The sequence below is a fragment of the Tamandua tetradactyla genome, chromosome 6 (assembly GCF_023851605.1).
Source record: "Tamandua tetradactyla isolate mTamTet1 chromosome 6, mTamTet1.pri, whole genome shotgun sequence".
NCBI classification, from domain to species: Eukaryota; Metazoa; Chordata; class Mammalia; order Pilosa; family Myrmecophagidae; genus Tamandua; species Tamandua tetradactyla.
Genome location: NC_135332.1, coordinates 68,936,176 through 68,960,997, shown reverse-complemented (window position 1 = coordinate 68,960,997; position 24,822 = coordinate 68,936,176). Strand labels below are relative to the sequence as shown.

General features: G+C 38.2%; 1 long non-coding RNA gene across 2 annotated transcripts in view; it reads left to right on the top strand.

Annotated features, from left to right (window-relative positions):
* Window positions 1-4,307: 4,307 nt before the first annotated feature.
* Window positions 4,308-24,822, top strand: part of LOC143686108 (uncharacterized) — a 70,932-nt gene continuing 50,417 nt past the window's right edge. For both annotated transcript variants that reach the window (XR_013176904.1, XR_013176905.1), the window contains exons 1-2: window positions 4,308-4,381; window positions 6,258-6,322. This is a non-coding gene — a long non-coding RNA (uncharacterized LOC143686108). The remainder of the gene's footprint in view (window positions 4,382-6,257; window positions 6,323-24,822) is intronic.

The following is a 24,822-nucleotide window of genomic DNA, read 5'->3' as shown; positions in this document are numbered from 1 at the left end:
TTTTATCTCTTGATAATGGGTCACATTTTCTTTCCTTCTTTTTTTCATATATCCAGTGATTTTGAATTGCATTCTGCATGTTATAAGTGTTCTTTTTGGAGTCTCTGATATCTATTTTATTCCTCTGAAGAAGACTGTGTTTTGCATGTTTGTTTTAGCAGACAATTTACTTGGCTGGACTAAAACAATAAATTCTATCACTTGTGCATCAGCTCAACTTCCATTTCAGTGATTTTATCCTTAGCTTAGCTGCTTGGAATCTGTACTGCACATGTGTGATTTGAAGGTCAGCCAGAGATTTGAGATGACCCTAGAAAATGTTAAGGGACTATGTTTGTGAACCAGAATTTCTCACCAATATGAAAGCACATATTCAGCAATAATACTGCTTATGTGCATTTTCTAAAAACATTGTCAATGAACTCTTTCTATATTTGAGAGGGAAATTAAATTTAAAATGCAATTGAAGAATGAGAAAGAAATGAAATGAAACCTGCAAAATACAGAGTGAAATAAAAATAACTAATTGATATCATTATGAATAAAAAATGCCAGAAATAATTCTTTAATGAGAAGCTACAGAATACAATAATCTAGTTAATAGAATTTTTTTTTAATCTAAAATTCAGTTTATAATGAACACAAACAGAAGTATGTGGATCTGGAGGAAAGCTGAGAAGTAAAAACAATAAGTCACAAGAATGAGTCATTCTCAATATTGTTATACAGGGAGAAAGAAATTCATTTTAAAATTTGAAGACAATAACTTTAAATAATATGTAGAAAATTATTTTTATTCCAAAATTACTGCCAGAATAATAATTACAGTTTGCATAATATACAAAAAATTATAAGTAAAGAAAAAGGAAAAAATATAGGAAGAGCCAGGAAACAATGATACATAAAGTTAATATGAGGATAAGCAATTGACTAGAATAAAGCAAAGGAAGACTATCAAAAGGAAGAAGATCAAAAACCAATAAGGGAACAAGAAGTTTTGTTTTCTATTGATAAAAGGATCACTGAACAACAAAGATATGACATCATAAAATTTTATGTGTCAAGTAACATTGCATAAAGTATAATGAAATATATAAAGCAAGAATGGTTAAGAGCACAGCGAGAAATGAACAAATCACAGTCATAGGGTAAGACTTTAAAATACTATAAAGAGATAAGGTAACCAAAATTATAAAAGGTACATTTGAAGAAGATGTAGAATGTTCTCCTCTCTAAACAGAGACAATCATTAAATATACATAGAACAGCTATAAAAATGGATCATAATTTTTAAAGACAGTATGTAAACACCAAAAAGTATATGAATGGTGTTATTTAAGTTATGATGCAAGGTAATAAAATGAAGACCTGTGGATACGTCACTAAAAAACAGAACATTACCTAAATCTTTTAATGTTCCCTGTTTCTTTTTTTCTGATTTCCCCTTTAATGTTCCCTGTTGCTTTTTTCCCGATTTCCCCTGGTCCCCCCTGAAAAGATAAAGGTCAAGGATAAAACATAATCTTTCACCTGGTTTCTATTTATTGTTCTCTTGATTATCTGCACGGTTCTGTCACATGCATAGGCATCCCTTTATAATTATGAACACGGATTCATTCTGCATGAAGTGTTCTGCGATTTGCTTTTGCTCGTTTAACATCATGTTTTTCAAATTCATTAAGGTTGATTTGAATAGCTACATCTCGCTCATTTGCATTCTGTATGGTATTTCATTGAACGACCATACTACAAATTATTTAACCATTCTTCTGTTAGTGGCTAGCTTTACTATTTCCATTTTTTTCCCAATTATTACCGACGCTTCTCTGAATATTTTCACATATACTAGCTGGGACATATGTGTACATGTTGTTCTATAGCCGTGATATTCAAACTATAGTTCCCAAACTATTGGAGGTCATTATATCAATTTCCTGAGTCACAATGTGCATTTTCTTTCAAATAATTAATTTTTTAGAAGATTAACCCCCACACACAAACACACACAGGAGCAAACTTAGCCAAAACAATTAAGGAAATGCAAATATACAAGATTAGAAGTGAATTGGGGAGGATGACAGAGAATTTGAGTGACTTAAAAAGTGGAAGAGAATTCCATAAATGAATTCAATGCTAATAAATTTGAATTTCTTAAAGAAAATAGAGTATTTTTCTAGTAAACATCAGTTACCAAAACTGACTCAGGAAGAAGAAACCTAAATAAAGATCACCATGAGAAAAATTTTAAAAACTTCTCAAAGAAGTATTCCATCCCGAAAATAATAGGTCAAGAAGGCATTAGAGATTAGTTCTTTGACCTTCAAAGAACAGAAAATTCTTGCAATATTTAGTGTGTTCCAGAGCATGGATAAAAATTGAAAGCTTTCCAGTGCATTTAACTGTGTTAGCGTAACCATGTATACTTTAGAGAAAACAGCAGAGAAGAGATGTCACACTCATACTAGGTAACTTGAAGGGAGTTCAGTAAAGGTGTAGGAAGGGTATAGATAAATCAGGGATTGTACAGTTCTATGTCCAACCTTAGGCCTGAAAGGGAAGGAGAGAGAGTGATGCTCAGAACCCAGCAGAAGAGCCTTAAAAGATCTGTGAACTTTGCTCCAGGGACCTAGCCAGCTTCTGGCAATACCATAGGGAAGGAGCTTGGAAAGTGCTGGGAGAAAAGTTGTCCTTCCTCCCTCCCATTTCCTTCCCCAGGCTCCTCATTGGCCTAACTCAACTGGAAGACAGAAGACAATGGAATCTTGATGTAGTCCATATAAGTCAGCCTCCTAGGGCAGGGGCAGGTGGAGAAGAATGGGGAATGGAATTGAAGGGGCAAATGGAAGCCATACAGCCCATCATGATGCACAATGCCTGGATTACAATCTAAAAAGGGTTGTGGAAAGAACACAAGTGGAAAACAAGCCAAGCTATGAATAGGGATGTGAAAATGTTGAAATAAAATGTCAGTGAACCAAATTCAGAACTATATTGTGATACTTGTTGCACAAAACGCTTCGGTATTGAGTTGGTGTCCATGTGTTTTTAGGACTCATTTTTGATTCTCTAGGTTTCAAGGAAAATTCCCACTGTTTCTTCCACCCCTCATTCTTCTCATCCTGACTTCCTTAATTGATGAGTATTAGAGAAGACATCAAGCATGCTGGTTCTCTTTAGGTTCTCTGTCCACAGAATGTAGGTCTCTTCTGCTCCTTTATGGAGTCATATTACAGAGACGGCTCCTGTCCTTCCAAATGGGCCCATGAGAAAGTTTGTGAATGACTGAATTCCCTGTGCTAACCAATCTAACTTTTATCAGTAAGAAAGCTAATAGTTATCTCCCTCTGACTCCTTTTACTTGTTCTAATTAGAAGGGAAAAAAAGGACAGTGTTATTTATTGGCTTTAAAAATGACAATACCATTTATATAAATCATCTTTCTCCAACCTCTCGCCACCAATGTCATCATCAAATGCACACAGCCATTGAGACTTTCTATAAACACTGTCTCTGGTTAGGGAGGACTCAGAAAATGCAAAGATCGGATTTACTGGCTTGTGAAACTCTTAAGCAGATCTTTATAAATCGATAGCAAAAATATACACATAATGGTCATGGCTTTTCTGCAAAAGAGGGGAATATTTTGATATTTCAGAAACTTGGCTTTAAGTGGAGAGTGCTGCCATCAGCTGTACACCATCTACCAGAGAGTAGGAAGAATTGGGGCTGAAGTAAGAAACATGCCTCTGTCCAGAATAAGGAAACAACCATAGGTAAGAAAGGAAGAATGAGAGGCAACTTGAAGTTGGAGGTTATATGAGGGGGTAGGAATTCTTATAGAATCCTTGAGAAATGATGGGGGAGGATTCTAGAACTGAAAGGGCCATTTTCTGGTTTCCCAGGGTGTGGTCCAGGTTTAAGTCCAAAATAATAATAATAATAATAATAATAATAATAAAATGCAAATGTAAATGTTAAAGTAATGCTGGCTGAGGGTAGTACATAGTTCTATGGATTTGAGGGTGGTGTGGGAGAGACTGGTTCTCTTTCGAGGAAAACAGCCCAGAATTCTCTACCCTGTCACTTCCCCTCCCCAATTGTGGAAGTGCCAAACCTAGAAGATTGAAGGTTGAGTGTTCTCTGGAACATAATTTGGGATTTGCTGCTGTGCACAGTGGCTGGATCTGATCCTGTACCCTGGATTTAGGTACAGGGCACACCTTGCTGTTGCTATTGTCTGTGACTGCCCTTTGGGTGATATCTCATCAACAGTCTAGAGATGCTTTAAGCTGCTGCACTTTCTCCTTTCCAGGGTTTCAGTGCATGGCAAAGGCACGCACTAGAAAGAGAGGAAGCTTGAAGTTGGAGGTGATGTTAACAGGTAGAGTTTCTTCTGAAATCTTCCGAGAAGCTGGAGGAGAATTCTATGCCAGAAAGGGCCATTTTTCTGGTTGTTGTTTCCTATGTCCTGGTTTCATTTCCCAAAAGCCTTTCTGTCTATTGCTTCTCAGTGCAGTGAGGCAGAGAATTAATTCTTTGGTTGGTCCTGTAATAATCATTTGAAGAGAGGCAAGGGGTGGGTGGTAAGAATGACACAAAAATTGAAACTTTCAAAGCATTTCTCACAGTTGGCATTCAGTTGGAAATTTTTAGAGATGAGGAAAGTGGGCTCCCCAGAGATTAAAAACAGAATCCAAGAAAACAAAGCTATGAAGTGCCAGAAAGTGCATTTAATCCCAGATTTTATGCTTCTAAGTCCTTGCTCCATCATCTAGCTGGGTATGAGTGATGGCCCCAGTCGTGGTGAATGTCAAATGAACTTTTAATGAGGTCTTAATCAAGTGCTTTGTTACTTGGACTCTCCGGGAGCACAGCAATGGCCCTTTGGAGACAAAAGCTGGTATTCAAGCCAGAGGGTTTGGGAGAGCTTACAGGTTCAGCTCCCTTTCAAAGACATGGCTGTCTGCCTTTTCACCCCTTTACTCCTACTGCCCTGAAGACCTAGAAGCAAACAAAAGGAAATCCCCTCAGATCTCCTTTGCATTTTCTCTGGACTGCCATTGGCCTTGGTGCTAATGAACTAACTTAACAAATTCTCTCTGAAAAGTTGCATCCATTTGCATATGTTTAGCTGCTCCCAGCATCCCTACATCCCAAGGCTGATGTGACCTTCGTCAAACCCCAGGAAGCCACCTTTTTCTCTCCTTTCTTCCTTCTTTCCCTCTTTTTCCTACCCTGTCTTGCTTGTTTGGCCAATCTTAAAACAGAAGTTTAGCCCCTGGCTAATTTTTCACATAAAAGGTAAACATGCATGTGCCTTCATTTAGAGCTGCTAACTTTGCCTGACAATCCCAGCTTGATGTCATCTCAGACAGTATTTTCTCCCACAAAGACGAAAAATGTGGCTGTGCTAACAAACTGATAGTGCTGCTGTTGAATTAGGTACTGTTCCTACCGCTCTTGGTTTTCAATTGGATGATTGAAACAAAGGAGATCTGTCATAAGCATTAAGTCTAGGAGCCAAGATTAAACTTGAGGAAAATTACTATAGCAATTTGGGGTATTTTATACTCATTCTCATTAGATGCCTTGAACTCGGGCCTTGAAAGCAACAAACACTAAAAAGTGAATTATTGATTCTGAGAACTTAACACTCAAACAGAATGAGTCTGGGGTCTTGCCCTGAGGATTTGCTGAGCCATAATATGCTAAAAGTATGAACATGAGCATGTCCATAAGTAGATGGTAATTGTAGCTACTGCAAGGGGGTTAGGAATATCTACTTATTGAAGGGTAGCAGAAAGCAGTTTGTCGTATTATAAAGAAATCAAACAGTGCAGTACATTCTCTTTCTTGTTTCATTTCTGTTAACACTAGACATGCAATTCAGCATCAGTGAGACAGTGATAGAAGTTATTGCCTTATGAGCTTACGCAAAGTACATTTGTCTCCTCTGAATGCCTTTTCTTCCATCCCCTTCTCCATCTTGCTCCCCAAATTCCTTGTTCCCAGAGGAGCAGGAGGAAGTGAAAACCAGAATTTAGCATCTAGCACACAGTATTACACATTAATAAATATTAAGTCTTAAGTCTTATGTTTCTGTTAGTTTTTTTCTCAGACACCTGCTTGTAAATGAAATGGGTTCCGGTGATTCTGGAAACAAGAATTGTACACTGATAGAAATTAAGGATCTGACAGAAGTACAATTGCTTAAATTATAGAGGAAGATGTCAAATGATTGTTTCTTCATTTGCCAGGGCTGCTATGACAAATACCATGAAAGGATGGCTCAAACGCTCACAGGGAGAAGTCCAATGTCAAGGTATGAACAAGGCTTGCTTTCTCCTGGAACCTGTAGCATCCCAGAAAACCTCTGTCACATGAAAATCTCTGTCTCCTCGTGTTTGCTTCTCTGGTTTCCACTGACCTTTGGCTTCTCCCTCACTGATCAGTTTTCTTTGCTTGTAAAAGAACTTCAGCCATGTGGATTAAGTCCAAAATTGATTCAACCTGGCCTCTTCTAAATAGAATCTTAGAAGATCCTATTCACAGATGAGTCCACACCTTAACTAATAATAGCACCTTCAAAGGTCCTATTTACAAGTGGATTTTCACTCAGACTTGAACACGTCTGTTGGGGAGACATGATTCACTCCCCAACAGTATTTTCTTATTTGACTTGGAAGTTAAAGTCCACTGGTTTGCAGGATGTTTTCACCGCATATATGTCTGATGTCATGTTCAGTTTGGGAAAAAAGCATTGTTGAGCTGAATTCAGTCTGCCTTGCAAGTGGTGATTGTCCATAACTCTTCCCAGCTCCTAGTTGAGTAATTTGTTTTGGAGATTTGAAATCAATCATGGTGGGAGTATCGGTGGGAGTACCCAGGAAATTAGCAAAGGCTTCAAATCAGAGGTTCCACCCATCTCAGCAGGGTTGATTTACCAGATTTGCTAGAATGTCACTGTTCTCACAAATCTGGCAAATCACCCCTATCTAGCCTTGCCGCTATTGCCAAATCATCTGCACCGATCTCTCTAATCTTATTGCTCCTCCTGCATTTCTTAGTTCAGGAAGTAGAGTGATGTTTCATTTACTGAGCATCCGAGAGGTGCAAAATTGTGCTGGATATGATGGAGGTTGCTGCAACGTGCTGACAGCTACTGTCAGCCAAGAAACTGTGGTCTGGAACAGAAGACCCATTCAGCATTGTGAAGAGGTGAAGGTATTAAAAAAAGACATGGATGGCTCTTGAGCTGATCTTTGAAGAATGGAGGAAGATTTCCATTGGATGAGAAATGGAGGGATGGTAGGGAGAGCGAGGAAGGGCATTTGGGTGGTGGGAACAACAGGAACTAATGGGTTGGGTCTGTGAAGCGACAGTGCAGGAGCGTTCTGAAAGCACAAGAAGTCATCTGTGACCAAAGGAAAGCATTTGTAACTACTAAAGGGTGGGGTGAAGGCAAAGTTTCAGAATTTTGAATGCATTTCTCATTTTTATGGGAGATAAAACTCCACTTCCTCATCTATGTAGCTATTTTTTGTTCCTTTAACTTTTTTCTTTTTCTTTCTTAACGCATTTTAATTGAGATATATTCACACACAGTTAATTCACAGTGTTATCATATAGTAATGCATTTATCACCACAATATATTTCAGAACATTTTCATTGCTCCAGGAAAAAAAAGAAAATGTTCATTGTTCGTCATAGTAAAATATATAATTATGGACAATATCTTGTGAAACTTTCTATAACTATCATCTATTATATAATATCACACCAGCTATAAAATACATTGTATGATTGTTGCTATATAATTATTGCTATGTGAAGATACATTATATAATATACTTATGAAAAATTCATCCATCAAAAAAAAAATTAGGTAGTCTCCTCACAGAGAGAAAGTAGAAAAGCACTGTTTAAAAACAGATGTTCTACCTCAAGGTGCTTTCAAAATATAGGAAATGTAGAAGCAAGTGCAGCAAATGGGTGGTTGTCTAGTAAAAGGATACAGAGGTTGGGGAATTCCCTGTAGGGCCCGTTCTGTCTCTTTTCACATTCAGGTAAATCAGAAAGCTTATTTCTTCCTTAAGAAAGAGACAAGAGAAATTGCCCAGTGTGTTACCCAGAATGCCTGGGTAGGGAATTACAGAGAAGTTTCAATTCCCTCTGAAACACTTCAGCAGGATGGCAGGCTTACAGGAAGATATGCTGTGGGTCAAGGACCTTCTTATCTGCTGCTCCTAAAAACACTCGGCCTGCCCCGTTGACGTTCTTGAGGCTCAAACTCACTAGTCTTTCCTTGGTGTCTATGACTGAGAAAGAGTCAAATGTAACAGGTGAGCCTTGTTCCCCAGAAACTCCAAGCGAGGAAGAACTGCTGGCTCCTGCTCCGAGATTGCCGAATTTGGGGGACTCCTTGGTACCAAAGGTTAATGCCAAGCCCAGCTGGCTTCAGTTCCCATCCCAGATGGTCAGTTCATGCCACCTGCCTTTAAGTTTGTTTTAGACTCTCCCCCTCATCTCTTGTGCATCTCTCTTCCTTGTTGGCAACCCCCAGTGTCAGCATAAAGGTAAAACTGACTTGATAGAAGTCATCTGGTTGGAATTTATCCCTCTTTGATATCTGTTTCCTCCCCTAACTCATGATTCTCTATCATGTCCTGCACCTCCCATATCTACCTTGTTGATCTGTTAACCCTCCTGCTGTGCCTTAGGGTCACCTACATCTTCCTGGACCACATCTTCACTGGATAGTCAGGGTTCTCTAGAGAAACAGAATCAACAAGAGATAATATAAGTGTATGTGAAAATATTAAGAGATTTATTGTAAGAATTGCCTCATGTGACCTTGGAGGTCGGCAAGTCTGAATTCCCTAGGGTGGCCACAATTTAGAAATGCACTGAAGGTGACAATGAATTTCCCAAAGAAGCTGAGTGGCTAAAGAAGAGGCAGGGATTCTTCTTTCTGACTTCTGAAGTCCTCAGTTCTTGCTTTGAATCCTACAACTGATTGCAGAAGGAGACTCACCTCATTACCAAGAACAATCTCCTTTGTTGATTGCAGATGCAATCAACTGATAAGAGATGCAAAGCCACTACAAAGTACCCACAGTAACAACCAGACCAGTGTTTATTTGAGGAAACAAATGGACACCATAACTCAGCCACAGTTACATGTGAACATAACCATCACAGTTAGGGACTCGATACAGACTGCCTCAGGCCAGGGAGAGGCTGAGGGATGAGGCCAAAGGGTGCCCTACCCATCCAGCTAACCTTTTAGCCCTCTTGAGTCTCAACTCACCATCCTACTAATTCCCCATAGCCCCCTCACTGTCTGTCATTCTCTTATATACAAGGTGTCTATTCTGTCCAGAGCTCTGTGTGGGAAGGGACTGTACCCACTGGCATATATCCCCTGTTAAAAAGCCATTGTGTTTAGATGTCTAAAAATGGGAATTATTAAACTGTAAAAGTTCTTACTTGTCCTAAATGTTATGCTCAAGAATATTTACTCGGCAAACTCTTGCCAACCAAACCCTTATTATTGCCACTCCCTATAAGGGTGCCTCTCATGGCATATGCCCAGCCAAGAGGATCACCCCCTAAATCTGTTTCTCCTTTCAAAGAGAAGAAGTTTGGGGAATCTCCTAAAAATGTCATAATCCAGATGCTCACCTGAGCCTGAGTCTTTAACATTTTGATAATCACTTTTCATCCCTAGTATCCAGGAAAGTGTCTGACTCATAAATGAAATAACATAGATTGTGTTGGCTGGATGAAAACCAATGAAACTGTGTGTGTGTGCCATGTGTATATAGAGGGGAGGGGCATTCAAATGGGATAAAGAATAAGATGCCACTCATAAAGAAAGCGTTCCCAGTGATGCTGATCACCTGGGAATAAAATAAGAAAAGAGAAAGCTTTAATGATGTGGTTGGGTGTGTGAAGGTGCAATGCAATTCCAACTCTACCCAGAGTTTGTCCACATTTCCCAGATTAATGTAGCCTTGCAAATTTATCCTTACTCCAGAAACCAGCTGCAAGTTTGGGGTTTCCCAGGGCCACCCTCACTTCTGACCATTTGGCTATAAATTCAGGGGTTCCCTCTACCCCTTCAGGTTCTACAGTATGATAGAATGATTCACAGAACTCAGGAAAGCACTATGCTTAAAGTCAGTTTTATTATAGCAAAAGGATTCAAATCAGAAGGAGCCAAAAGAAGAGATGAAGCCGAGGGCTACATCTGGGAGGTCCGCAAATGCTCGGTGTCCATGTCCTCTCCCTGGGGAGGCAGGATGTGTCACTCTCCCAGCATATGGATGTATCACCAATCTAGGAAACTCACCCAAGCTTCTGTGTCCAGAGTCTTTCTTGGGGATCCATTACACAGGTATAATTGGTTGAATCAGCACCCGGGTGGCTGAACTCAATCTCAGCCCCCTCCCACCACCCTCTGCTTCCTGGAGTTGGGCTGATATGATGTGACTCAGAGCCCAACCTGCTTATCTCAGGCTTGGTCCTTCTGGTGTACCCAGCACCTGCTGTAAGGCTACCTGTGCTAGGCTGGCCCTGCCTGAATCAACCAATAGCATAAAGTGCCAGGTGTGATCCAGAGACTGAATTATAAAGAAACATTGATCACTCCAGACATCCCAAGTACTAAGAGGAAAAGACAATGGCCAGATCTCTCTTTGGAGGCTGAATTCCTAACTATGCAAAAGGCAGTATTCGTAGCACAAATGATGGTTAGGGAATGGCCATTTAACAACCCCATCCTCCTATTCCTCATGGAAGAATCCACCTCCCACAGTAGAGGCTGAGCATGATAACTGTGGAGTATTTTCTCAGCTTCCCTTGCAGCTAGGACTGTCCATGTGACCCAATTCTGGCCAGGAGATGCTTGATGGAAACTTCTGGGAAATGCTTGTCTCTTCTAATAAAAGGGACACATAGATGCATATGTCCCTCCTTTTTAGCAAGATATGGTTCTGTCTCCAAATAATGCCTGGAATGGCACCATCTTGTCACCATGGAGCTCAGGTTCATGCACTGAAGAGTGGGCTATGGCTGCAGTAGGAAAATAAAAGAGCTTTGGTCTTTGACTTTTGTCCAAGTTGATTGAACTTTGACAAATTCTTGCCTCTGGACTTCTTGTTTGAGATAATAAATGGTCTTATTTTTCTCAGCCACTTTTCTAAAAATACAATTTTATTGAGGTGCATTCACACACCATATAATCATCCAAAGTATACAATCAGTGGCTCACAGTATCATCATATAGTTGTGCATTTGTCACCATAATCAATTTTAGAACATTTTCATTACTGCAAATAAATAAATAAAAAGAAAAAAGAAAATGCAAAACATCCCAACCCCTTATCCCCCCCTACTATTATTATTACTTTTTTCTTCATTTGATTACTTATTTACCCATATACTGCATAAAGGGACTGTCATTCACAGGTTTTTATAATCACATGGTCACACGATAAAAGCAATATAGTTACACAATCATTGTTGCAGTTATACAATCATTATCAAAGATCAAGGCAACTGGTTATGGTTCAACAATTTCAGGTATTTACTTCTAGCTATTCTAATATACTAAAAAAGAAATCTCTATACAATGAGTCAATAGTCATAATCATTTGTTAAAGCCTAATCTCTCTCTGATCATTCTCTCAGTCTTCAGGGATATCTGTGCAATGACCATTTTAATTTCTTCATTGTGGAAAGGGGTGATGACTTTTTGGGGTAGAGGAATGAAACTTGTTGCTGTTCTTTGAGAGGCTGGTACCCCTGAGTTTCAGGGCTTATCTGGCATGGGAACAATCTGGAGGTCTTAAGAGTCTGAAAAAATAAACTTGCTAAGAAAAACTTTTATAGAGTCTTAGATGAGCCCAGGGTATTCTTTAGGGTTTTCAGAAATACTGTTGGTTGGGGCTTGGCATACTGTGGCAATTTGAAATATCTGGCTGAAACTTGCATAACAATAACTTCCAGAATGACCTCTTGACTCTTATTTGAAATCTCTTGGCTGTGGAAACTTTTTTTTTTTCGTTTCTCTTCCCCTTTTTGATCAAGAAGGCATTCTCAATCCTGTGATGTCAGGGTCAGGCTCATATCTAGATGTAATGTCCCACATTGCCAGAGAAACTTACACCCTTGGGAGTCATGTCCCACATACAGGAAGGATAGTGAATTTATTTGCAGAGTTGGCTTAGAGAGAGGCCACATCTGAGCAACAAAAGAGGTTCTCTGTGGTTGACACTTAGGCATAACAATAAGTAGGCTTAACTTCTCCTTGCAGAAATAAATTTCAGTAGCACAAGCTTCAAGATCAAAGACTTGTCTTATTAAATTGGGAGTCCCTAATGCTTAAGAGAATATTAGGAATTCCCCAGGTGGGGATGTTTAATAGTTCCACATTTTTCCCCAGTTCCTCAAGGGGACTTCACAAATATTTCTTTCATTTTCTGCCCCAAATACTCAGAAATATCAGGGTATTACATGAACCTGCACAAAATAACAAGATCTCATTTACTTTTCTAAGTTCCATGTAATCCTGTTGTTCAAATAATCTGACCAGACAGGATAAATTAGAAGTGTGCTACAAAAATTTAAAGTTTGAACAAAATAAACATTTCTTTCTTTGGTCTCACATACAAGTTGATGTTTTAAAATACAGACAATATCATCTTTTACACTGTATTCTGATTTCTTAAGGAGGTCTGTTCCATTCATATCTCTAACTGAAATCTGATCTCTTTTTTGGCTTCTTTAACAGTTGCTGTATGGAGTAATGCTGACTTTCAGAGTAGTAGTATTCTATCTCTGAGTCTCAGCTGTCACACAGATACCCACAATTCCAGGGAACTACCAGGTATACACAAAGATCACAGCATCTCAGGATTTCAAAATAACAAAAACTCAGGAATAAATGTGGCTGCCATAAGAGCTTACAATCTAAGAATTTTTACAATGAGCTTTATTGGACATTCTGTTCTAATTAGTCATTGATTGCTCAGTCTCTCTCAGCTACTTTTAATTGTTACTTTGGGAGGAAAACATCCTCACTGATGCATTCTTATAGCCATTTACAAGAACATATAGCCATTTCTGACTAGCACAGAGACAGTTGTGTATAGCTATAAGAGTAAATTAACATGCATGGCTGCAGGGGGATTTTAAAATCTGTTCATAGATGTTTTATCTTTGATTTATGATTCATATTTTATAATTAGTAGTTCACAGCTTACTAATTAATGTGATGACATTCATTTAAGGTAGCTTTTCAATTTTCTGTATTTCCACAAAATCTTCAAATCAATTTTTTTACACTCCTAGAAGGTAGAACCAATGTATCCCATCATGTAGACCTGTGTCTAGTGCTGTGTGCCTCGGAGATGCTGTGAATAATGAGGGATTTTTAAAACCGTTAATCTAACTGAGAATCAAGAATTCTGGTTAGATATTATGAAATCTGTCCCGAAAAAATGGTGAAAATTGTATGAAGACCATGAGATCTGGGGAAATGTTTCAAATATGGGAACTTGGAGACAGATGGGAAGAGTCATGTCAATCCATAGTAGATTCTAAACAACATTAACTCATTATGATCAAGTTCTTAGGACGTTTCTTATTTGCCTTTGCTAAAGACCATCCCTTCTCCCCCACCTTCCACATGTTATAGGGAAATGAATGGTCATGAATTTAAGAGGCATTTTCCCTTCCCATTTCCACTGAAATATCCTCATAGCCTAGCAGCCAGTGCTTCTCAGTCAGGCTCATGAGCTCAGTTCACAGACATAGAAAAGAACGTGGGTCAAAATTCATTTGTGAAAACAACTTGAAGCAAATTGTTGCCAGATGCCGGTTCTGTTTTATTTGATCAGTGCAGTACCAGGTATGTCCACCGGGTGGTGCGGACAGCCACAAATCGGGGAAAACTAGCATGGCAGGGAATTAGTGGGGAACAGATTTACAGGAAATGCGCTCTTTTTCCTGTGCACGGGTCACAACCAATCTGTTTTTTTTTTTCAAATGTGCAGTTTACTATAGTCTCGAGCCAATCTAATTCTGCTTGGTAATACCGAGGTAAAAAAGGCTACACAAAGATCGTAACTGAGGAGCGTGAATCCAAGAATGAATGGCAGCTGAAAGCAGCTGAGAGGCGTGAAGGGAGGTGAGACACCTGGGTTGTACCTGCCGCTCTGGAGTTACCTAAGTTATTTCTTAGCTCTGGGCCTGGGCTTTTTTTTTTTTTTTTCAGATGAAGTATCAGATGAAGTGAAGAGCGGAGCTGGGGGTGGGGTGGGGTGGTATTGATCAGATTTCAAATCCCCCTTGCCTCTGAAATCCTCTGATTTGTGGTCTGTAAGTTATTTACATAACTCCTAAGGTGAGGCGAGGGCTGAACCAAGGTGGTGTTGGGAGGAAAGGAAAAGAAAACTATAAAAGTTTATTGCTTCCCGATACTCAGAATAAATAAGTGTCGCGTTTCTTTATTTTTTTTAAAGTCAAATCACGCCAGACCTGCAGGAGGCAAGTCTCCTGGGGACGACCAAGTTTGCAGGAGGCTCCCTCTCTCCTGGAGACCATCCGCCCGAGAAACCTCGTGGGTGTTCATTTCTCCACTGGGCAGCCCAACTACAGAGCTTGCGCGTTTTTAACTCTGCTGCAGTCCCGCGACTCATTGGTCAAGAAAGGAAAAGGCAAAACCGATCACATTTAATGAGTGAATGCTATTGAGCTAGCATGATAGGAAGGGTTTTTAGCATGATTTCCTTCAAAAAATGGAGAGAAGAGAGAGGGAGCTGCATTTGGAAGAGAGGAGATGTGTTCATTCCTTTGTTCATTTGTTCATTCGCTCACTCATAATTTTTAATTGAGTAAGAGACAATTGTCAGACACTAGGGATATTGTGTTAACAAACTCCTCACGGAGGTTTTAGTCTGGTGAGAGGCTGATAGTGGAGGAATGAACAAGCAAACAGGTGATTACACAGGGTGGCAAGGGCTCTGAAGGTTAACAGCACCAAATTACATATTTGAGTATGGATGAAAGGGGAAATTACAGATTACACATGTTACTAGAATAAAAGTTGAAAGAAAAAAAAAACAAGTATTGTAGAACACAAACAGTGAACCCTAATGAACAATAGTTAGTATAATTATGAGAATATTATTTCATCAATTGTCACAAGGTACCCCATAAATACGAAGTATTAATAATAAGAAATATTGGGGGGGATGTTTGGTAACTCTTTACTCTCTGCGTGATTTTTCTATAAATCTACAATTAAAAAAACACTAAAGAGACTAGTATGAAAATGATTAAAAAGAGGACAGACGGAGAAGTAACTGGGATGCAACGTTTAAACTGAAGTTTCCTGAAGCTTATCTGCTTCCTCCTTCAGGTAGTTATTATTTTGTTTTGTTGTTACATGTGTCATGCATGCATTTAGACACTATTAATTAGGTATCATGCACCTCTTAGACAGACTCTTAGGTACTTACTGGGCTGTAAAGGTGAGTAGATCTGTGCAGAGTAGAAGTTAGTTCCCAAGGGATACAGTCCAACCTTTACTACTTGCTAACTTGTGGCCTCAGGCAAGTTAATTCATTGCTTTGAGCTTTAGTTTGTGCATTTGTGCAATGGGAATTAATCTACCTGTAGGGTTGTTTTATGAAATGACATAAACCTAGTCACGTGTTTAGCACAGCGACAAGTATGATAGGAAGTTCTACCTGTTAATCTTTGAGGGGGTTCTCCCCATCTCTTGGGGAAGGCAAACTGATCAACAGGTTATAGTATCAACAACTACAGAAGAGATAGGTGCAACGGGGTGGGACACCGGGGAGAGAATTGAGGGGCAACCTTGAGAAGGAAGTTGACTTTCGAACTGAGTTTAGGAATTTGCCAGATTTTCCCCTCAAAGGAAAAAAAAGAAGAAAATGAAGCCAGGATTGGAGAGGAGCAGGGATGTTATGGGAAGCAGGAGCAGCAAGTCTTCAGCTGGATTTTCAGGCATGAAGATAATGGCACCAGGGTGTGAAATCATGGGGGCTGGAAAGCGCATGTAATGAACATGAATCTGCTCTAGCTCTCAGGAAAATGAGTTTCCTTCTTTGTCGATGAGAAGCCAGGCAGCTGGTTTTACTGCATTTTTCACTGGGTTAATGATGCTTGTATGTCAAGAAGAAACAACTTCAAAGAGATTGATGGGCAGCTTCTCACCCCGCATCATCTCAGGAGCCAGGCCCAGGGCTCGCGTCTCTGCAGCTGGGATGGAAGGTCCACAGATGAGGATGGTGAGCTCAGGATATTATATAAAGAGAGACGTCAGAAGGGACACACTGGCTCTGCTGTAAATAAAGCTGATCTGCACGAGGGTACCTGGCTCAGACTAAATCATGAGGTGAGGAAATCTGCTCTCAATGCCTCTTGGAAAAATCTGGTATTTCACTTCTGCATGGAATAGCAAACATGATGTGCTCATGGTACAGCTGTATAAAATGTCGAGGCCATACTGTTGACTTTTTCTTCACGCTACTTTGCAGAAGTCGTTAATCAGAGGTGCTGGAAGACTTTCCTGGGCTAGTGACTGTCCCCACGGGGCCTGGGCTGGCCCTCTCCCTGTGACTGCCTGTAATGCTGGTGATACATCCACCCCTTGCTCTCACCCTCTTTTCCTGTTAGACACCCTTAGAGGGTAGAAGAGCAAAGGCATGGCTGAGCCTTTCTAGCCAAACCTTCATCAGCCACAATAAATGCTATTTTGGAGACAAAGAAAACAATCCACATCCCCACTGAATGCTTCTTTGTGGCACCCAACTGTGCACAAAAGCATTTGGTAGGATTCATTGATGTTCAGGAGCCTCTGCTCCTCCTTTGAGGAGATCAGAACCTTTAACAAGTCATTAATTAATTTCATTCTCATTGCAAAATATGATATGTGAATAGTGGAAAGAGTGGAATAATACAGGGGAGCTCAAAGGGGGAAATAAAAATCACCTGTTATTCTGCCATCCGGAAATAACCTCTATTATATTATATTTCTTTCTGGTTTATTTCATTGCATGTGAATGAATACCTCTTTGGCATTTATTCTATACAGATGATTTCTAAAACTCAGTTTGCATATAATTTGCCATTACATTTCATTTTGTCTTTAACAATTCTTTTTCAACCTTTTAAAAATATTCAACTGCTCATTCTATTAAATTATGAAAACAATCTACAATATTCACTTTAAGAAAAAAAAAGACTCAAGTTCAAACAGCCCTTCAAGAAACAGATCGTTTCTATACCATCAAAGCACATTAAAGGCATAGAAACAATGGAAAACTTTCCAATTCATTCTATGAAGTTGGCAGAACTTAGATAAAAAAGCATGACAAATGTAGCCCACCAAAACAGAAAGCTACCCAGCAACATCATTTATAAATATTAAAGCAAGATCCTAAGGAAAATATCAGCAATAAAATCAATATGATAAAAAGATACTTATGACTCATTGAAGAAGGAGGGTTTTTGTTTTGGGTTATTTTTCAGAAACCGGGATTGTGATTCAGTCTTGGAAATAGATGAATATAAATGACTGTATTTGTAGTTTGAAAGAGAAGCCCATAAGGAAATCTCCATAGATAATCTAAAATATGTTTGAAAATTTCCTGAAAAAAAGAAGGGTAAACTGGCCCATAAAGAATACTTTCTGACTCAGAAAATATCTTCCTGAAATAAACCACAGACATAATTCTTAACAGCAAGACTCCAGAGATTTCTGCATCAATGCCATTTGCAAAACCCAGGATATCAGCTTTTTTCAGGCCTACTTGTACCAAAGAAATCCACTGATTTCTATCCCCTTACTGTATGCCAGCAACAACCAGCTGGAATTTTAAAATGGAGAAACATATCTAATGATCAAAATATATAAAATGCCTATGAACACATGACGAAAACTACAAAATTTACCTGAAATAGATTAAGCAGGGCTTCAAATAGAATAATTCCTATCCATCATCCTTTACAGGAAGAAATATTATCAAGATGTCAGTTGTCCCCTAAATTGATCTATGAATTTGTGTAGATTTCTTACCAAGATGAAAATCTCTCTTTTTATTTCTACCATGAAAGAACATACTTATTGTTCAGAGATTAAGCACTTTGGAAATATATATAAAGAAAAAAGCACAATTACTAATAAAAAAAAAACTAGAGATTACCTCTGAACATATTTGTTGACAATTCTTTCAGAATTCTGTGCACAGATAATTTAGCAGAATAATCTCCATTTCATTCTTGCTCCTTGGGTCCATCACTCCAAGAGCATGGAGATTCCTTTGAGGCCTTACTAACTCCAGGGAGCAACAGGTTCCTTAGGCTAGCCTGCCTTCCATCCTTTTATTTTCCAAATGTGGAGCTCTGGGAGGGGAGAAAGTGGGTGCCCTGGTGTGAGGGTGATGAGGGTACTGCAGGGCAGAGCGGTGCCTCCCCGACTGGAATGGAGATCGAGACCTGAAGTTGCTGATACTGTTGACCTCTATTCTTGCCCTTGTCTATGAAATGCACAGAGGAACATTCTCTCTTTCCTAGAGTCTGGAATTGTTCAAATATTCATAGGCATTATGAATAATTATATAGTATATAATGATAAGGAATAATTATATATTGAATTCAGCTACTTCTTTATTTCTGTAGTGACTCTGTGATTAGATTTCCAACTTCTTCTGTGGAGATCTGTCCCAGTTTTCTTACTCTTCTTGGATGCCTTTCAGAAACATGTATTTTGATAGGACAGGAAGATCTCTTTTCCCAAGATTTTCCATGTAGCACCATAAATTCTACATAATTATCTATTCCTTCATAAATTCATTTGTAGTGGATTTACTAGGTCATTTTTTTATTGTGAAAAATAATGTGTACAAAAAAGCAATAAATTTCAAAGCATACTGCAACAATTAGTTGTAGAACAGATTTCAGAGTTTGGTACGGGTTACAGTGCCACAATTTTAGGTTTTTATTTCTAGCTGCTCCAAGACACTGGAGTCTAAAAGAAATATCAATGTAATGATTCAGCAGTCATACTCATATTTTAAATCCTAACTTCTCTTTCATAACTCCACCTTCTCCTTTGATCTTTCTCCTAATCTTTAGGGTATTTGAGCTATGCCCATTCTAACTTTCTCATGTTGGAAGGTGCTGTTGATAATATGGAATACGGGGATGAAACTAGTTGATGTTCTGGAGAAGCTAGACCCTCTGAGTTTCAGGATTTATCTGGCTTAGGAACCCATCTGGAGATTGTAGGTTTCTAGAGAGTTATAATAGTGCATGGAACCTTTGAAGAATTTTAGATAACATCCTAGGTGTTCTTTAGGGTCGGCAGGAATGGTTTTGTTTGGGGTTTGACAAACTGTTATAGGTAGCAATGTCTAGCTGAAGCTTGCATAAGTGTAGCCTCCAGAGTAACCTCGCAACACTATTTGAATTCCCTCAGCCACTTATACTTCTTTTCCCCCTATTGGTCAGGATAGCATTGTTGACTCCATGGTGCCAGGCCAAGCTCATCCCTAGGAGTCATATCCCACATTGTCCAGGAGACTTTCACCTCTGGATGTCATATCCACATAGGGTAGTGGTGGTAATGATTTCACTTGCAGATTTGGGCTTAGAAAGAGAGAGGCCACACCTGAGCAACAAAAGAGGTCCTCTGGAAGTAACTCTCAGGCATAACTAGGTAGGCTAAGATTCTCTGCTACATAAATAAACTTCACAAGAGTAAACTTCAAGATCAAGGGCTTAGTCTATTGACTTGGGAGTCCTTAATATTTGAGACAGTATCAGGGGTTTCCCCAGTGGTAATGTTTAATAGTTCCATATTTTTTCTCCTATTCCTCAAGGGACTTTGCCAATACCTTTTTTTTTTTTACATTTTTTTATTAATTAGAAAAAATTAACTAACACAACATTTAGAAATCATTCCATTCTACATATGCAATCAGTAATTCTTAATATCATCACATAGATGTATGATCATCATTTCTTAGTACATATGCATCGATTTAGAAAAAGAAATAGCAAGACAACAGAAAAAGAAATAAAATGATAATATAGAGAAAAATAAAAATAAAAATAAAAAATGCAAAAATATATAAGAAAAAAAAATAAAAAAAACCAAAAAAAACTATAGCTCAGATGCAGCTTCATTCAGTGTTTTAACATAATTACATTACAATTAGGTAGTATTGTGCTGTCCATTTTTTTTTTTTTTAGAAATCATACCATTCTACGTATGCAATCAGTAATTCTTAACATCATCACATAGATGCATGATCATCGTTTCTTGGTACATTTGCATCGGTTTAGAAGAACTAGCAATACAACCGAAAAAGATATAGAATGTTAATATAGAGAAAAAAAATAAAAGTAATAATAGTAAGAAAACAAAACAAAACAAAACAGAACAAAAACCTATAGCTCGGATGCAGCTTCATTCAGTGTTTTAACATGATTACTTTACAATTAGATATTATTGTTCTGTCCATTTTTGAGTTTTTGTATCTAGTCCTATTGCACAGTCTGTATCCCATCAGCTCCAATTACCCATTATCTTACCCTGTTTCTAACTCCTGCTGAACTCTGTTACCAATGACATATTCCAAGTTTATTCTCGAGTGTCGATTCACATCATTGGGACCATACAGTATTTGTCTTTTAGTTTTTGGCTAGACTCACTCAGCATAATGTTCTCTAGGTCCATCCATGTTATTACATGCTTCATAAGTTTATCCTGCCTTAAAGCTGCATAATATTCCATCATATGTATATACCACAGTTTGTTTAGCCACTCTTCTGTTGATGGAAATTTTGGCTGTTTCCATCTCTTTGCAGTTGTAAATAACGCTGCTATAAACATTGGTGTGCAAATGTCCGTTTGAATTTTTGCCCTTAATTCCTTTGAGTAGTTCCCAGCAATGGTATTGCTGGGTCGTATGGCAATTCTATATTCAGCTTTTTGAGGAACCACCAAACTGCCTTCCACAGTGGTTGCACCATTTGACATTCCCACCAACAGTGGATAAGTGTGTCTCTTTCACTGCATCCTCTCCAGCACTTGTCATTTTCTGTTTTGTTGATAATGGCCATTCTGGTGGGTGTGAGGTGATATCTCATTGTGGTTTTGATTTGCATTTCTCTAATGGCCAGGGACATTGAGCATCTCTTCATGTGCCTTTTGGCCATTTGTATTTCCTCTTCTGAGAGGTGTCTATTCAAGTCTTTTTCCCATTTTGTAATTGGGTTGGCTGTCTTTTTGTTGTTGAGTTGAACAATCTCATTATAAATTCTGGATACTAGACCTTTATCTGATATGTCGTTTCCAAATAATGACTCCCATTGTGTAGGCTGTCTTTCTACTTTCCTGATGAAGTTCTTTGATGCACAAAAGTGTTTAATTTTGAGGAGTTCCCATTTATTTATTTCCTTCTTCAGTGCTCTTGCTTTAGGTTTAAGGTCCATAAAACTGCCTCCAATTGTAAGATTCATAAGATATCTCCCTACATTTTCCTCTAACTGTTTTATGGTCTTAGACCTAATGTTTAGATCTTTGATCCATTTTGAGTTAACTTTTGTGTAGGGTGTGAGATATGGGTCCTCTTTCATTCTTTTGCATATGGATATCCAGCTCTCTAGGCACCATTTATTGAAGAGACTGCTCTGTCCCAGGTGAGTTGGCTTACTACCTTATCAAAGATCAAATGTCCATAGATGAGAGGGTCTATATCTGAGCAATCTATTCGATTCCATTGGTCAATATATCTATCTTTATGCCAGTACCATGCTGTTTTGACCACTGTGGCTTCATAATATGCCTTAAAGTCAGGCAGTACAAGACCTCCAGCTTTGTTTTTTTTCCTCAAGATGTTTTTAGCAATTCGGGGCACCCTGTCCTTCCAGATAAATTTGCTTATTGGTTTTTCTATTTCTGAAAAATGATTTGTTGGGATTTTGATTGGTATTGCATTGAATCTGTAAATCAATTTAGGTAGGATTGACATCTTAACTATATTTCGTCTTCCAATCCATGAACACGGTATGCCCTTCCATCTATTTAGGTCTTCTGTGATTTCTTTTAACAGTTTTTTTTTCAGTTTTCTTTATATAGGTTTTTTGTCTCTTTAGTTAAATTTATTCCTAGGTATTTTATTCTTTTAGTTGCAATTGTAAATGGGATTCGTTTCTTGATTTCCCTCTCCGCTTGTTCATTGCTAGTGTATAGAAACACTACAGATTTTTGAATGTTGATCTTGTAACCTGCTACTTTGCTGTACTCATTTATTAGCTCTAGTAGTTTTGTTGTGGATTTTTCTGGGTTTTCGATGTATAGTATCATATCGTCTGCAAACAGTGATAGTTTTACTTCTTCCTTTCCAATTTTGATGCCTTGTATTTCTTTTTCTTGTCTAATTGCTCTGGCTAGAACCTCCAACACAATGTTGAATAATAGGGGTGATAGTGGACATCCTTGTCTTGTTCCTGATCTTAGGGGGAAAGTTTTCAATTTTTCCCCGTTGAGGATGATATTAGCTGTGGGTTTTTCATATATTCCCTCTATCATTTTAAGGAAGTTCCCTTGTATTCCTATCCTTTGAAGTGTTTTCAACAGGGAAGGATGTTGAATCATGTCAAATGCCTTCTCTGCATCAATTGAGATGATCATGTGATTTTTCTGCTTTGATTTGTTGATATGGTGTATTACATTAATTGATTTTCTTATGTTGAACCATCCTTGCATACCTGGGATGAATCCTACTTGGTCATGATGTATAATTCTTTTAATGTGTTGTTGGATACGATTTGCTAGAATTTTATTGAGGATTTTTGCATCTATATTCATTACAACGATTGGCCTGTAGTTTTCTTTTTTTGTAATATCTTTGCCTGGTTTTGGTATGAGGGTGATGTTGGTTTCATAGAATGAATTAGGTAGTTTTCCCTCCGCTTCAATTTTTTTGAAGAGTTTGAGGAGAGTTGGTACTAATTCTTTCTGGAATGTTTGATAGAATTCAGATGTGAAGCCGTCTGGTCCTGGACTTTTCTTTTTAGGAAGCTTTTGAATGACTGATTCAATTTCTTTACTTGTGATTGGTTTGGTGAGGTCATCTATGTCTTCTTGAGTCAAAGTCGGTTGTTCATGTCTTTCCAGGAACCCATCCATTTCCTCTAAATTGTTGTGTTTATTAGCGTAAAGTTGTTCATAGTATCCTGTTATTACCTCCTTTATTTCTGTGAGGTCAGTAGTTATGTCTCCTCTTCCATTTCTGATCTTATTTATTTGCATCCTCTCTCTTCTTCTGTTTGTCAATCTTGCTAAGGGCCCATCAATCTTATTGATTTTCTCATAGAACCAACTTCTGGCCTTATTGATTTTCTCTATTGTTTTCAATTTCATTTATTTCTGCTCTAATCTTTGTTATTTCTTACCTTTTGCTTGCTTTGGGATTAGTTTACTGTTCTTTCTCCAGTTCTTCCAAGTGGACAGTTAATTCCTGCATTTTTGCCTTTTCTTCTTTTCTGATATAGGCATTTAGGGCAATAAATTTCCCTCTTAGCACTGCCTTTGCTGCGTCCCATAAGTTTTGATATGTTGTGTTTTCATTTTCATTCGCCTCGAGGTATTTACTAATTTCTCTAGTAATTTCTTCTTTGACCCACTCGTTGTTTAGGAGTGTGTTGTTGAGCCTGCACGTATTTGTGAATTTTCTGGCACTCCGCCTATTGTTGATTTCCAACTTCATTCCTTTATGATCCGAGAAAGTGTTGTGTATGATTTCAATCTTTTTAAATTTGTTAAGACTTGCTTTGTGACCCAGCATATGGTCTATCTTTGAGAATGATCCATGAGCACTTGAGAAAAAGGTGTATCCTGCTGTTGTGGGATGTAATGTCCTATAAATGTCTGTTAAGTCTAGCTCCTTTATAGTAATATTCAGATTCTCTATTTCTTTATTGATCCTCTGTCTAGATGTTCTGTCCATTGATGAGAGTGGTGAATTGAAGTCTCCAACTATTATGGTATATGAGTCTATTTCCCTTTTCAGTGTTTGTAGTGTATTCCTCACGTATTTTGGGGCATTCTGGTTCGGTGCATAAATATTTATGATTGTTATGTCTTCTTGTTTAATTGTTCCTTTTATTAGTATATAGTGTCCTTCTTTGTCTCTTTTAACTGTTTTACATTTGAAGTCTAACTTGTTGGATATTAGTATAGCCACTCCTGCTATTTTCTGGTTGTTATTTGCATGAAATATCTTTTCCCAACCTTTCACTTTCAACCTATGTTTATCTTTGGGTCTAAGATGTGTTTCCTGTAGACAGCATATAGAAGGATCCTGTTTTTTAATCCATTCTGCCAATCTATGTCTTTTGATTGGGGAATTCAGTCCATTGACATTTAGTGTTATTACTGTTTGGATAATATTTTCCTCCAACATTTTGCCTTTTGTATTATATATATCATATCTGATTTTCCTTCTTTCTACACTCTTCTCCATACCTCTCTCTTCTGTCTTTTTGTATCTGACTCTAGTGCTCCCTTTAGTATTTCTTGCAGAGCTGGTTTCTTGGTCACAAATTCTCTCAGTGACTTTTTGTCTGAGATTGTTTTAATTTCTCCCTCATTTTTGAAGGATAATTTTGCTGGATATAGGAGTCTTGGTTGGCAGTTTTTCTCTTTTAGTAATTTAAATATATCATCCCACTGTCTTCTAACTTCCATGGTTTCTGCTGAGAAATCTACACATAGT